This window comes from Bubalus bubalis, chromosome 2, assembly GCF_019923935.1.
Source record: "Bubalus bubalis isolate 160015118507 breed Murrah chromosome 2, NDDB_SH_1, whole genome shotgun sequence".
NCBI classification, from domain to species: Eukaryota; Metazoa; Chordata; class Mammalia; order Artiodactyla; family Bovidae; genus Bubalus; species Bubalus bubalis.
The window spans coordinates 68,084,179-68,095,470 of record NC_059158.1 but is presented as its reverse complement, the minus strand read 5'-3'; the positions used below and the strand labels follow the sequence as shown (position 1 = coordinate 68,095,470).

The 11,292-nt window shown below is 35.4% G+C and overlaps 1 pseudogene; it reads left to right on the top strand.

Annotated features, from left to right (window-relative positions):
- The first annotated feature begins 9,585 nt into the window (after positions 1–9,585).
- Positions 9,586–10,698, top strand: LOC112578443 (annotated as a pseudogene).
- Positions 10,699–11,292: the final 594 nt, after the last annotated feature.

Below are 11,292 nucleotides of genomic sequence, written 5' to 3'. Positions count from 1 at the left end.
TGTTGTTCTAATTCTGTCATTCAGCTCCCTGATTAAAATCCTCCTCTGTTTTCATCCAATCTCCAGTGCTAATTGCAAACTCCTAAAATTAGGAGTTTGTATACACATCTCTACAGTTGTCTGGCTCCAGTCCATCTTCCCAGTCAGATCTCCTTGGAGGCCCTCAAATGGACCTTGTCCCTGTTTTTCAATGAAAGTGTCAGTCGCTCAGTTGTGTCCAACTCTTTGTGACCCCATGGACTGTGGCCCACCAGGCTGCCCTGTGTCCATGGAATTTCCCACGCAATAATACTGGAGTAGGTTGCCATTTCCTTCATGAAACTTCCCCAAACTCCACACATGCTAAATGGAGATATGAGAAATGAAAAAGAAAAAAAAAAAAGCACTGGTGGAATAAACAGTCTGAAGAGAGATACAGAGATGAAGGCATTGAGAAGGTCAAGAGGTACAATTTAGCTGGACTCCAAAATACAATTAGATGATAAGACATGAAAAGTAAGAATTGTTCATAGCTATGATTCTTGAAAAAAGTATTGGTTCTTTGAAATATGTTAGAATATAGATAGTTTTAATTTTTCTCAAGGAGTTTATACATCTACTAGGTTAAACATTTTTGATTAAGATACACTTGTGTGATACTGTGATTAATAATTACAATATACATGACATTTTTCTCATCTTTCCAATGATTATACAGTCAGAAATTTTGATGTTAAGAGACATGTTGGTTAAGAGGTACTTTTCACAGCATGTAACTCCTAGCAGACACCTTGCAAAAATGTGTGTGAGTTTGTATATTTCTCAAAGATAATGAGGAGAAAGATTTAAAATCTGTTCAAACATTTTCTGGCAAAACGTACATGAATCGTGCCAAAAGGAATTGCATATTGCATGCCTTCAATCTGTTTTTGAAATATTTGTAGATACAGGCAACATCTGTTGCACTGGACAGAGATATACTAAAGTGCTAATAACTTTGGGAAGCCCTGATTTTAAAGTTTGGACTTGAAAATTAAATATTTTTTAAACAGATGCCTGCTGAAGTTCTCTAGGTGAACTTAAAAAATTTTTAATTACACAAATTATAAAGAAAGTATTTTACAGAATAAACCAGTCTAAAACTTAAGGAACTTTCTGAATGGTTTCATCATATGTTAAATTCTGGCAAAATTTATTTTCTTGGGCTCCAAAATCACTGCAGATAGTGACTGCAGTCATGAAATTAAGATACTTGCTCCCTGGAAGAAAAGCTATGACAAACCTAGACAATGTATTAAAAAGCAGAGACATCACTTTGCCAATAAAGGTCCATAGTTATGTATGGATGTGAGAGTTAGACCATAAAGAAGGCTGAGTGTCAAAGAATTGATGCTTTTGAACTGTGGTGTGGTATTGGAGAAGACTCTTGAGAGTCCCTTGGATGCAAGGAGATCCAACCAGTCCATCCTAAAGATCAGTCCTGAATATTCATTGGAAGGACTGATGCTGAAGCTCCAATACTTTAGTCACCTGATGTGAAGAGCTTATTCATTGAAAAAGACTCTGATGCTGGGAAAGATTGAGGGCAGGAAAAGAAGTGGGGGAGAGAGGATGAGATGGTTGGATGGTGTCACTGACTCAATGGACATGACTTTAAGCAAACTCCGGGAGACAGTGAAGGACAGGGGAGCCTGGAGTGCTGCAGTTCATGAGGTAACAAAGAGTCAGACATGACTGAGCAATTGAACAGCAACAACAGGGAAAATATAATATTGCAATCCAGCTCTATTAAGCATAGATGGCTGTGGGGCAGGGGGTGACGGAAATAACTGAGGGAAACATCTACAAATATGTAGAAGAGATCCCAATTTGGGGCAAAAGCAAAACCTATGTAGTCTTGAGAGAACATAAATGTGAGTAAAAACAACAAAATCCAAGTGTAAAGAAAATGTTGAAAAAATATCACTGGACTGCAGATAAAAGGAAGGAGGGAGTGATTTGGTGGAAATTTCTGCTCTTCCAGCACAAGTAAAGACCGGACCTGGTTTAGAATAAGTAAATAATATAACCACTGGTGTACCAGTAGTGACAAGATTGTCAACTGCAATAACATTATTTCAGAAAAGTATAGGTATGAATTAAAACAAATGAAAGAAACAGAGACATTACTTTTTATGGCTATTGAACAAACATCTTTGACAATGTATTGATTGCCATTATACTATAGTTTTTAATTTCAGGAAGCCTTACATTAATGAATCATGAAATCCATTTGTGTGAATCATAACACTTTTTAAATGAAAAATAAAGAAATAATAGGACATTACATCACAGAGCATAGGGATAAAAATTGTTTCAAATGTGTATATGTGAGAAAGATAGGAAATATACTTCTCATTGTAGATCACAATCTTTAAAAAAGGCTTGAAAACCTTTTTTCAAAGGGTTTTGCAAAGGGAACAGGGAACCTCTTTGGAGGCAAACCTAGTCACACTTTGTTCTTAAGAGCAGATCTAAATCAGAGAAGATCCTCAGCCAGATAAAGTCTTGGGAATTAGACTCCTCTGAGGGCCAGAAGTACAAAGAGACCACCTCAGCCTGGAAAGTCTAGGGGAGGTGACAGAGAGTTTGGTGGGATCGCAACAGTTACCCTTCTCCCATCCTTACAACCCGGAAAGCCCAGACTGGGCTTTGGATACAGAAGGGTGCTTCTGTGCTATTCTATGAAATGTTAACCCATTTCTTTAGTGCACCTTATTAACATTGTGGAATCAGTAGTTCAGAGTCCCTAGGTACTGGTCCCACAGATACTAAATATCTCATATGATTTAGCAATTCACATACCTAAAACGGGAGGGGGGGGTGGGGGGGGGTAGGGAACCCCTGCATAACTAATGAGTTGAAAAGTTGTTGTGTAATTGAATGACAAATATCCAATATTTTTCTTACCTAGCCTGATCAGGAATGAGACATTGAAAGACTAGTAAGGTAGTTAATCTGGGGAAAACTAGATGGCCAGGTGATTAGGAAATAAATTAGGAAGGACACACTTTTCACTGCACACACTTTTGCAACTCTTGAATTTTAAACCAAGTGCATTTTATCAGCTTAAAAAATTACTATTTGCATTCAGGAAAATAAAGTGAAATAAATATCAAACATTAGTGAAATTTTCAGATAAACAAAATTAGTTCTGTACGGAACACCTTTTGGGTTGTTTAGCCAATAGGCATTCTCCTGGGTCCTTTTGTTAGAAAAAAATCTCTGATTTTCTTCTAGTGTTAACACATCCAAATCCCAGAAGGTGAATCAAGGTTAGCCTACATCAATCAAGTGATGTCCGGAAAAATTAAACCAGAGAGGGGTGCTGCTGCAAACTTAGGAGCATGGATAGCCAGCCCAAGAGAGGAAGCCTAGGCAATTAAGAAGCTGTAAAGATGTTTGTCACAGTGATGCCTTCCACTTACCTATCTTATGCTAGGCCATAAGAGGAAAAGTCTTAATCCACAGCTAAAACAATAAATCTGGACACACACACACAGCTCTAAATGCATGCAATGGTAATCAAATTTAGCTTTCATGGACAGCTCTTCTCAAATATACAGATATGAATGCTATGAAAAAAATCATAAAACATTTGAAGGAAAATCACTATGAAAGGAAACAACAAATAATTTAAAGGAATAAAAATATTTTATGGGGGATATGAAAAGCTATGTCATTCATGAAAGAAATAATGGGCTAAATTATAAATTCTGAAAATAAAAGGTATATGGTCATTGGTACTGAAAAAAAAAAAAAAGGACTGAATAATAGAATGATTACACCTCAAAAGTGAGTTAGAGAGCTGCCACAGCAATGGCTTCTCCTGCAATACAGCTAGGTGGGAATGGGTGGGAGAATGCGGTGCAGGGAGCAGGGAAGGGACACAGAAGAGAGACCCAGAACATCCAACATCCAATCAACGTGAATTTCTGAAAGGACTGATAGGATGAAACAGTCAAAAATAAAATGGAGTAAGGGATGCTCAAAACTGCAGAAATATAGACATTTTCTGTTTAGAATAGACCATTCAGTCTAAGCAGGATAAATAAAAGGAGCAACCACCTGGAAACACTTAGGAAAATGCAAAAGAGAAAAGATAACTTGAAAATCCTTGAAACTTAAAGATGCAAAAGTAAAAATTTTAACTAACTACAAAAGAATGCAATTAAGATAACAGACTTCTCTTTGGTATTAAAAGACAATAGAACAATTCTGAAAAATTCTAAAGGGGAAAAGAGTATGAAACTAAAAGTTTATGCTAATGAAACACTTTCATATTAGAAGGAAAATGTTGAAGTAATGGATAATTGGGAAATATATATATATATAAAGAAGTTTTGAAAAATATAAACTTTTTAAAAATTATGGCAAGAAAAGTACAGACACACCAGTTAAGAATAACATAAACTGGAAAAGAAGTAAAATTCTCACTGTTTGCAGAGGATATGATCCTCTACCTAGAAAACCCTAAAGACTCTGCCAGAAAATTACTAGAGCTAATCAATGAATATAGTGAAGTTGCAAGATATAAAATCAACACACAGAAATCCCTTGCATTCCTATACACTAATAATGAGAAAATAGAAAGAGAAATTAAGGAAACAATTCCATTCACCATTGCAATGAAAAGAATAAAATACTTAGGAATATATCTACCTAAAGAAATAAAAGACCTATATATAGACAGCTATAAAACACTGGTGAAAGAAATCAAAGAGGACACTAATAGATGGAGAAATATACTGTGTTCATGGATCTGAAGAATCAATATAGTGAAAATGAGTATACAACCCAAAGCAATTTATAGATTCAATGCAATCCCTATCAAGCCACCAATTGTATTTTTCACAGAACTAGAACAAATAATTTCACAATTTGTATGGAAATACAAAAAACCTTGAATAGCCAAAGTGATCTTGAGAAAGAAGAATGGAACTGGAGGAATCAACCTGCCTGACTTCAGGCTCTACTACAAAGCCACAGTCATCAAGACAGTATGGTACTGGCACAAAGACAGAAATATAGATCAAGGGAACAAATGCAATTTAATAGAAAGCCCAGAGATAAATCCACGCACCTATGGACACCTTATCTTCAACAAAATAGGCAAGAATATACAATGGAGAAAAGACAATCTCTTTAACAAGTGGTGCTGGGAAAACTGGTCAACCACTTGTAAAAGAATGAAGCTACAACACTTTCTAACACCATACACAAAAATAAACTAACTCCTAGAGGAAAACATAGGCAAAACACTCTCCAACATAAACCACAGCAGGATCCTCTATGACCTACCTCCCAAATATTAGAAATAAAAGCAAAAATAAATAAATGGGACCTAATTAAAATTAAAAGCTTCTGCACAACAAAGGAACCTATAAGTAAGGTGAAAAGACAGCCTTCAGAATAGGAGAAAAGAGTAGCAAACGAAGCAACAGACAAAGAATTAATCTCAAAAATATACAAGCAACTCCTGCAACTCAACTCCAGAAAAACAAATAACCCAATCAAAAAGTGGGCCAAGTCCAGGTTCGATGCATGATACAGGGTGCTTGGGGCTGGTGCACTGGGATGACCCAGAGGGATGGAATAGGGAGGGAGGTGGGAGGGGGGTTCAGGATGGGGAAGACATGTACACACATGATGGATTCATTTCAATGTATGGCAAAACCAATACAATATTGTAAAGTAAAAAATAATAATAATAATAATAATTAAAAAGAAAAAACAAAGAATGGAAAAATAATAATTATATAAATGAGATGTGTGCTGCTATTTAATGAAAGTCAGAGATTTTTTCAAATTGGGTAAAAATAAAATATATTTCTAAATACATCATATTTATAAAAGATTTATCTAAAGCAATATGACATAAAAATATTTGAAAAGAAAAATAATGGAGAAAATTGCTAACAAACAAACAGAAAGCAGATGTAAAAATGTTAGTAGTAGGCATAATAGAAATAAAGACAAAGTATGAAAAGGAAAAAATGACTCTATATAGTGATGAAAGTAACAATATAAAAATAATATACGCTCTAAACTTTAACAGAAAAATTATATAGAACAAAAATGGAAAGAAATATAAGTGAAATTAATAAATGCACATAAAGACTTTAATATCTTGCTTATAAATGGACAGATCAAGTAAACTGAAAATATTTATAGCTATTTAGAATTCAATAGCTCAGACAATTCTCAAAATTAGTTTTATAAATAATGAATATATAAAGAACTTTGTACCCAAGAGAACATTCATTAAAATTCAATAGTGTTTAGCTGTTAGAAGAAATCTCAGCAGGCAAAATACTCTGATTTCAAAGCAGTAAAATCATAGAGCCACTCATATTTATGAAGTGTTTATTATGGTTGCCAGATTTAGCAAATAAAGTTATAGTTGCCAGATTTGTTCTAAGCTATGGCTGCCAGATTTAACAAATACAAGATACCTAGTTAAAATAGAATTTAAGATATACAAGGAATAGTTTTTTATAGATTTTAGAAATCTTAGAAAATTTTAGATATAAACTTCCAAAGCATTGGGGGAAAAAATAGAGAAATCTTTCTGTGTCCTTCTAAGATAATTTTAAAACTTTGATACCTAAACTAGACAAGCATGGCATAAAAAGTAAAACCATAGGCCAAATTTACTTTTAAGTGTCGCTGCAAAACTTCTTTCAAAAGTTAATAAATAGAGCAGCGTAGTATACAATATTTTAATGCAATTTACTTTTTAAAGAATTAAACAGAAAAAAACACAAAATCATTTTAATAAAAGCAAAAGGCCCATTTATTAAAAATGACTCCTATTTATGATTTTTTTGGAAAGTATGTAATACAAGAAGAATTTTTCTCATTTGATGAGGCATACCTATCAAAATATCAGCAATAGAAAGTTTAGAAAATGTAAAGAAAAAAGGATTAGTCATAATTGAAAATGACAGAAAATATCTAAGAATAAAACCAATGCAAATGTGCAATATCCATAATAAAAATATTACCATAAGATATAAAATAAGATATAATTAGTTATAGGAACATATCCTATTCTAAATGGAAATAAAATTTACTAAAAGTATTTATTCTTCACTAAATAGGTTTCAAGATAAATGCAATAAATCAAAGCCTAAAAAGATTTTTAAATGAAACTTGACAGTTTAGTTCTCAGAAAAGATACAAAGCCAAAAAGAATTTTATCAAAAGGAGGAAAGAGAGAATTTACACTATCAAATTTTAAAATATGTAATAAAAATATAACAATTAGAATTGTATGACACTGACACCTTAATATACACATAGAAATGGAGGAGAACAGAATACATAGTTAAGGGGCATTCCAAACTACTGAGAACAGGACTGAACAAATGCAGATGAAAAAAAATGGTTAGATTCCTAACTTGGTGCCAAGACAAAAAGCAACATATATTTGAGGTAGATGGAAAACATAAACGTCTATTGAGTACAGACCTGTGGTTGCCAACAGTGGATTGGGAGTTTGGGAGTAGTAGATGCAAGCTATTATATTGTATATAGAGAATGGATAAACAATAAGATCCCATCATATTGCACAAAGGACTATATTCAATATCCTATAATAAACCATAATGGAAAAGAAAATAAAAAAGAATACGTGTGTATAACTGAATCACTTTGCTGAATACCAGAAACCAACACAACATTGTAAATCAACTATGCATCATTAAAACATAATGTGTCTAAAATAAAACTACAAAAGCATTCAAAAAATATACTTGCAATCTTGGAGTATAGAAGAACTTTGAAAGATATAAAGTACAAAGCCATAAAAGAAACTATCCATAAATTTGACATTAATATTTAAAACATGTGCATGAAAGAAAGAATAATGCTGCTACCAATATTGTTCATTTTTACCATAAGGAAATTTAGAATTTTCGGAAGAAATGGTTCAAAACTAAGAAAGTTAAAGAACCACCAATGTTCAAGGCCTACTCAGTAATTGACTGCATGCTGGGGGGTTGACAGACTACCCCATTTAACCTCAAGGAATCCTCATCAAACCTAAAAGGATGTATTACTATCATCATGTTGCAAAGTTTAAAAATAAAATAAAATTTAAAAAAAAATAAAATAAAAAAAAAAAAGAAGAAGAAATGTGTCTTTAATCACATATCAAGCAGTTGGATGAAGTGGAATTCTAACACAATGCATTCAGCACCATCTTGACTCCATGCTAATAAGAAAGTATAAGGAATTACACAGGAATTTACATGATTGATAAATAGCCTGTGAAAATAGTGAATCAATTAGGATTGGTAGATTAAGATAAAAATAATTAAAATGCACTGAGTTAACAATAATTTAGTATATCGTGTGGAGGAAACAAAGGATAAGAAGAAGGAAGCAGGAAACTCACTGAGAGGCTATTGAGATGATTTAGTAAAACACTGAGAGCCTGGACCAGTCAGTCTTCCAAGCCATGAATCTGTAAAATGTTACAAATTGCTAAGTAACGGCACATTAGAGCCAGATTCAGATGCAAAAAAAAAATCATTTTAATCTCCTTCCAAGGTTTTCATGAGGTGGCTGGTGCACTAACAGCACTGATACTGTTTGCTAGTAAACAGTAGTGGGGGCCGGCTAAAAATGTGACCGAAGACCCTCTCTTGTGCATGTGTGCAAAGTCACTTCAGTTGTGCCTGACTCTTTGCGACCCCACGGACTGTAGTTCTGTCCATGGGATTCTCCAGGCAAAAATACTGGAGTGGGTTGCCAGTCCCTCCTACAGGGGATCTTCCCAACCCAGGGATCGAATCGACATAGGTAGTAAGTCTATGACTTTGGACAAGTTACTAAACCAATATGCCCAGTTTCCTCATGTATACAGTGATTACACCTATTTTGTTGTCAGAAAGATTAAATAAGTTAATAATTAAAGCATCTATATATGTTCATGTAAGAGCAATTCCTAGTGTAAGAGCAATTCTTTCTTTTTATTTTCCATTATAGTTTATTGCAAGATTAAATATAGTTCTTTCTTGTTGTCATTTAGTCAGTAAGTTGTGTCCAAATCTTTTGTGACCCAGTGGACTGTAGTCTGCCAGGATCCTCTGTCCATGAGATTTCCCAAGCAACAATACTGGAGTGAGTTGCCATCTCCTTCTTCAGGATCTTCTCCACCCAGGGACCGGACCCTGGTCTCCTGCATTGCAGGCAGATTCTATACCACTGTGCCATGAGGGAACCCCTATGTCATGTCAGTTGTCACTAATCCCCTTAAATTTGGGTTCTGGATATTAGGTTCAGTGATCTTGGGTCTTGCGTCTTTCTGCACTGCTAAGTAGAGAAAATAAAGAAGGCTTATCAAGAGGGATCTGAGCAAAACTTGGGATCTTCAGAATGTTTACTGATTTGAAAATGACAGAGTCTACTTAAAGAAGACAAGATCCTTTTATTCAAGTTAGCAGATGATAAGATTTCAGCGTTTTGTTGTTTTCTTTTTTCCTACTGATAGGAATAATTCTGAAGTACTTCAGGGTCCCATATTGAACTCGAGTTGGAAGAGGCTAGTCCAGTCTCAAAATGGAGGGTCATGATCCCAAGGAACCAGAGCAGTTGAGAAAGCTGTTTATTGGTGGTCTGAGCTTTGAAACTACAGATGATAGCTTAAGAGAATGATGTTGAGAAATGGGGCACACTTGCAGATTGTGTGGTGATGAGAGACCCCCAAACAAAATGTTCCAGGGGCTTTGGTGTTGTGACTTACTCCTGTGTTGAAGAAGTGGATGCAGCAATGTGTGCTCGACTGCACAAGGTTGATGGGCGTGTAGTGGAACCAAAGAGAGCTGTTTCTAGAGAGGATTCTGTAAAGCCTGGTGCCCATCTAACAGTGAAGAAAATTTTTGTTGGTGGTATTAAAGAAGATACAGAAGAATATAATTTGAGAGACTACTTTGAAAAGTATGGCAAGATTGAAACCATAGAAGTTATGGAAGACAGGCAAAGTGGGAAAAAGACAGGATTTGCTTTTGTAACTTTTGATGATCATGATACAGTTGATAAAATTGTGGTTCAGAAATACCACACTATTAATGGGCATAACTGTGAAGTGAAAAGGGCCCTTTCTAAACAAGAGATGCAATCTGCTGGATCACAAAGAGGTCGTGGAGGTGGATCTGGCAACTTTGTGGGTCATAGAAGAAACTTTGGAGGTGGTGGAGGAAACTCTGGAGGTTGGTGGAGGTAACTTTGGCCATGGTGGAAACTTAGGTGGAAGAGGAGGCTATGATGGTGGAAGGTGGTGGCAGCAGAGGGAGTTGTGGAGGAGGTGATGGTGGACATAATGGATTTGGAGGGGATGCTGGCAACTATGGCGGTGGTCCTGGTTATAGTAGTAGAGGAGGTTACGGTGGTGGTGGACCAGGAGGCTATGGAAACCAAGGTGGTGGATATGGTGGCGGTGGTGGAGGATATGATGGTTACAATGAAGGAGGAAATTTAGGCGGTAACTACGGTGGTGGTGGAAACTATAATGATTTTGGAAATTATAGTGGACAACAGCAATCAAATTATGGACCCATGAAAGGGGGTAGTTTTGGTGGAAGAAGCTCGGGCAGTCCCTATGGTGGTGGTTATGGATCTGGTGGTGGAAGTGATGGATATGGTAGCAAAAGGTTCTAAAAACTCAGAAGAAAAGGGCTACAGTTTTTAGCAGGAAAGAGAGTGAGGAGTTGTCAGGAAAGCTGCGGGTTACTTTGAGACAGTCGTCCCAAAGGCATTAGAGGAACTGTAAAAATCTGCCAAGAAGGAACGATGATACATAGTCAGAAAAGTTACTGCAGCTTAAACAGGAAACCCTTCTTGTTCAGGACTGTGATAGCCACAGTTTGAAAAAAGTGCAGCTATTGATTAATGCAATGTAGTGTCAATTAGATGTACATTCCTGAGGTCTTTTATCTGTTGTACCTTTGTCCTTTTCTTTTTATTACATCAGGTATATTGCTCTGTAAATTGCGGTAGTGGTACCAGGAATAAAAAATTAAGGAATTTTTAACTTTTCAATATTTGTGTAGTTCAGTTTTTCTACGTTTCAGTACAGAAACTTTAATAAAATGCAGTTTTGAAGGTGTCTCCTTGTGAGTTAACAACTAAAGAAGATTGTTGTTAATTACTATTTTGTATGAATTTTGCTAAAGTTAACTGTAAAGAAACACCTGCTGACTTGCAGTTTAAGGGGAATCTATTCTCCCCATTTCCAAACCATGAAATGAATGGCTCTGACATGTGGAG